Below are 5,580 nucleotides of genomic sequence, written 5' to 3' on the forward strand. Positions count from 1 at the left end.
GGAAACTAAGGGATATTCAGGCCTCCTGTTAATAGAGTACCGGAACCAATCATTAACACTTAGTGAAAACATGAACTCCTCAAACTATAGTCATCACTGGGAGTGGTCCTGATTATTGTCACTTCAGGGTTACCGGATCATGACACACAGTAGGTGACTATTGACTTGCAAAATAGGATCAAGAACACACATATATTCATGGAAACATAATAGGTTCTGATCTGAAATCATGGCACTCGGGCCCTAGTGACAAGCATTAAGCATAGCAAAGTCATAGCAACATCAATCTCAGAACATAGTGGATACTAGGGATCAAACCTTAACAAAACTAACTCGATTACATGATAAATCTCATCTAACCCATCACCATCCACCAAGCCTACGATGGAATTACTCACGCATGGTGGTGAGCATCATGAAATTGGTGACGGAGGAAGGTTGATGATGATGGCAACGGATTCCCCTCTTCGAAGCCTCGAACGGACTCCAGATCAGCCGTCCCGAGAGAGATTAGGGCTTGGCGGCAGCTCCGTATCGTAAAACGCGATGAATCCTTCTCTCTGATTTTTTCTCCCCGAACATGAATATATGGAGTTGGGGTTGACGTGGGTGGAGCCTCAGGGGGCCCACGAGGCAGGGGACGCACCCCAGGGGGCGCCCTGCATCCTTGTGGACAGGGTGTGGGCCCCTAGTGTTGATTCTTTCGCTAGTATTTTTTATAAATTCCGGAAATATTTTCCGTGAAGTTTCAGGTCATTCCGAGAACTTTTATTTCTGCACAAAAATAACAGCCTGACAATTTTGCTGAAAACAGTGTCAGTCCGGGTTAGTTCCATTAAAATCATGCAAGTTAGAGTCCAAAACAAGGGCAAAACTGTTTGGAAAAGTAGATACGATGGAGACGTATCAAGCACGACTGCAATCTACGCCCGGGCGGCCAAGGCAGCTCAGACGACTGTTGTTGCTTGTCAGGTGGCGGCAGCAACATCTGCCTCGAGGATAGCAACTGGCGAGATTAGCACAACAGCTATCCGCTCCGTGGCGGCGGCCTTAGCCCTGATGGAGGCCGCCCACGACCATGTCGATGCCGCCCACACCTAGCTCCTGGCGGTCACCGCACAAATCGAACGAAGCTTCTCCGGGCGAAGAGATGGCAATCGCCGAGAGCGTTCGAGCAGCTGTCCATTCCTCCGCCGCATACCTTGCGATGACAGAGCCTGTCCAAGCCCAGATTGCGGCCGCCCACACCCAGCTCGTGGCGGCCTTTTCCAAAGAGATGGCAGACACGGATGGCGAGATGCTTGCTAAGTATGGTGTGATGGGTGCCATGGATGCCATGGAGCCCCTTCCTGAGGAGACCATCGGGTGTGAGCTGGACATGGAGGCGGTGGCGGAGATCGACGAGCACCAGCCGTAGTAGTACTCATTGTTTTTTTTAATTAAGAGCGTCAGTCTTTAATTTGTTAGAGTAATGTTTAGGTCAGCTAGCTCTGTTTAATTGCTGAACTTGCTCGATTAAGTGTGGGTGGGATGTAGTCTGCTTTGTGTACCCAAATTATGCGATGACGTGGATCACCACTGTAACCATGGAAATTCAAACGGAATTTTTTGACGTTCAAACTCATCACACACGGGTTAAGCTATCTGAATCATTTGTGATGTTCACATATCGTACACAGTTCTGAATAAGGCACCGTGTGTGATGACACTTTGCGCGCTAGTTTTTTCACTGAAGCGATTCCAAATTTTCGGCTTCCACAGAAATATCTACCTCCCTACCGCTCCCCCTTACCAAAAGCCACGTTTCCCCCATTTTCGCCTTCCTTTCCAAGTTGAAACCTTCACTCCTTACTTGCAGCACCGCCTCCTCGCCGGCGGCCCTCCTTCACGCTGCCCGGCCTCGCCTATCCAGGAAGGTAATCCACACCCGACCACCATCCTCCTCCTCCTTCCAAATCCCACATGCCCCCACCGTCGGCGCAAGCGCGACACCTTCCACCCAAATCATCGACCCCCACCAAATAAGCGCCGCCCTAAGCCATGGTGCATGCAGTATAGCCAGGATCACAAGGAGCATTTGGCAGCGGAGAAGCAAATCGCAGCCGCATGCATGGATGAGGTCGCGATGGCTGCCATTCGTGCTGACACCCAAATCTTGGAGGAGCACCTCGCCGTCGAGGCCACCGTTCACGCCACGCCTGCCGATGCTGCGATGCAGTTGGCTGCTTTAAATGATAGTTCATGGTTTTTTCGAGGCCACTGTTGGTGCCTTCGACGAAGACTACGAGGTGTTTTCTCAGCGTGCATGTGCTTACCTCATCTCAAGAGCCAACAGGTTGGTGCCCGGAGCGGCTCAGGCAACACACCACTACGAGGAGGGCACCCACGAAGATGAGTCCTCGCCCTCTTCCATGTCCAAGGAGCCAATCATCATCGATATCTCCGACAGTGAGGAGTAGCTTGTCTTATTAGCTCACTATAAGGACCCATGTTCAGTTTGCTAGCTACTACCTTTCCTTAACAAATTCTAGTGAATTGTGATATCTACTTTTACCATGCAATCTTTTGCTCTAGAATATATGTTCTATATGTCGTGCAATGTGGTGTTCAGTTAACTGTTTGGTTCAATTTTGTAAATGTGATGTCAATTCTTCAGGGTGCAATTTTCCAAGTTGTCTAGCATGCTTGGTTTGGTTAAGTGTCTAATCTTCTGTTAGGAGTATGCTATATTGTGCAATGTGGTGCTCAGTTAACGTTTGGTTCATTTGTTGTGGTGTTTAATTAACTGTTTTGTTCAATTCTACAATGCGATGTTCAATTCTTGTGGGTGCATTCGGTTATTGTATACCATGTGAGAAATAAATCGAATTTGGCAGTACTAAATACATGAGAAACAAATACAATTGCTATATTTCCAAGTGGTTAAGCATGCTTGGTTTGGTTAACTATCTAATCTTATTAGGAGTATGTTATATTGTGCAATGAGGTGCTCAATTAACGTTTGGTTCATTTGTTCTGGTGTTTAGTTAACTATTTGGTTCAATTCTGCAATGCGATGTTCAATTGTTGTGGCTGCATTCTGTTATTATATACCATGTGAGAAATAAATTGAATTTGGCTATACTAAATACATGAGAAAACAAATACAATTGCTATATTTCCAAGTTGTTAAGCATGCTTGGTTTGGTTAACTGTCTGATCTTCTATTAGGAGTATGTTATGTTCTGCAAAGTGGTGCTCAGTTAACGTTTGGTTCATTTGTTGTGGTGTTTAGTTAATTGTTTGGTTCAATTCTGCAATGCAATGTTCAATTGTTGTGGCTGCATTCTGTTATTATATACCATGTGAGAAATAAATTGGATTTGGTTGTACAAAATACATGAGAAAACAAACACAATTGCTATATTTCCAAGTTGTTAAGCATGCTTGGTTTGGTTAACTATCTAATCTTGTATTATGAGTATGTTATATTGTGCAATGTGGTGCTCAGTTAATGTTTGGTTCATTTGTTGTGGTGTTTAGTTAACTGCACGTGCATGGTCCATTATCTAATAGCACATTATTGTGCAATTGCAGGAGCCATTCTAATATTTAGGTTTTAACAATTTGGTCTTGCACATGTAGGTCCTGCTGTCAGATGTTTTGACCCACTGTTCGACCCTTTTTGCATATGGGGAAATGAATTGTCCATGAATATCAATCAAGTCAACAAACTCAGAAAGATTGTTATGAAATTAGTGACAAAAACAACAAGATCTTTGTCTGCACAATGAAGAAGACATCACTTCACAACAAGATGGTACTAACTATTATACCTTGCCTTTTTTATTCCTTTGCCCCATTTCCAATATAGAGAAGATATTTATCCACATCCTTGTTTTCAGGCCTTTCCAAAGCAGTTCACTGATGATTACCTCTCAAACCACCTCTATGGTCAGGAGGCGAGGAAGGTTTTCATACAACACCAACGGTTCAATATTGAAGTGTTTCTGAAGAGGACGAAGGACGGACGGTCAATCATCCACAAGCACTGCTGAGGGAGTCCTGGATTAGGGGGTGTTCGGATAGCCGGACTATACCTTCAGCCAGACTCCTAGACTATGAAGATACGAGATTGAAGACTTCGTCCTGTGTCCGGAAGGGACTTTCCTTGGCGTGGAAGGCAAGCTTGGCGATACGGATATGCAGATCTCCTACCATTGTAACCGACTTTGTGTAACCCTAACCCTCTCCGGTGTCTATATAAACCGGAGGGTTTTAGTCCGTAGGACAACATACACAACAACAATCATACCATAGGATAGCTTCTAGGGTTTAGCCTCTTTGATCTCGTGGTAGATATACTCTTGTACTACCCATATCATCAATATTAATCAAGCACGACGTAGGGTTTTACCTCCATCGAGAGGGCCCGAACCTGGGTAAAACATCGTGTCCCTTGCCTCCTATTACTATCCGGCCTAGACGCACGGTTCGGGATCCCCTACCCGAGATCTGCCGGTTTTGACACCGACATTGGTGCTTTCATTGAGAGTTCCTCTGTGTCGTCGCCGTCAGGCTTGATGGCTCCTACGATCATCAATGGCGATGCAGTCTAGGGTGAGACCTACCTCCCCGGACAGATCTTCGTCTTCGGCGGCTTCGCATTGCGGGGCCAATTCACTTGGCCATCTAGAGCAGATCGAAAGCTATGCCCCTGGCCGTTAGGTCAGATTTGGAAGCTTAAACTACACGGCTGACATCCGCGGGGACTTGATCTTCGACGGATTTGAGCCACTGCCGAGCGCGCCGCACTGTCACGACGAGCATGATCTAGCTCTGCCACCGAACAGTGCCCTGGAGGCCGCACCCGTATCGGCTTCGACCCTTAATTCAGAGCCAACTGCGCCGATCGAGGATGGGTGGTTGGGCGCCGCCTCGGGGGCTGCGATCCCAACGGCGATCGAGCCGAACACCAGCCCCGCACTCTGCGAGACTCATGACTCCAAGGAGCCAGACTCCTCTCTGGACTCCGAACCCTCCGCGCCCCTGCCGATCAAATCCGATTGGGCGCCGATCATGGAGTTTACTGCCGCAGACATCTTTCAGCACTCGCCTTTCGGCGATATTCTGAAGACACTGAAGTCTCTCTCTTTATCAGGAGAGCCCTGGCCGGACTACGGTCAGCAAGGTTGGGATTCGTACAATGAAGAAATTCAAAACCCACCCACCACCCACTTTGTAGCCACTGTCGACGACTTAACCCACATGCTCGACTTTGACTCGGAAGACATCGACGATATGGACGCCAATGAAGGAGACGATGAAGAACCAGCGCCTATCAGGCCCTGGAAAGCCACCTCATCATATGACATATACATGGTGGACACCCCAAAAGAAGGAGATGGCGATGGAACAACGGAGGATGACCCCTCCAAGAAATAGCCTAAGCGCCGGCGTCAGCGGCGCCGCTCAAAATCCCGCCAAAACAAATACAATGCTTCCAGCACGGGAGATAATAATACTGCGGAAAGTGCCGAAGAAAACCCCCTCCAACAAGATTTAGCACCAGAGGATGGAGAAACCAGCCCTCATGAGAGA

The sequence above is a fragment of the Triticum aestivum genome, chromosome 2A (genome assembly GCF_018294505.1).
Source record: "Triticum aestivum cultivar Chinese Spring chromosome 2A, IWGSC CS RefSeq v2.1, whole genome shotgun sequence".
Lineage (NCBI taxonomy): Eukaryota > Viridiplantae > Streptophyta > Magnoliopsida > Poales > Poaceae > Triticum > Triticum aestivum.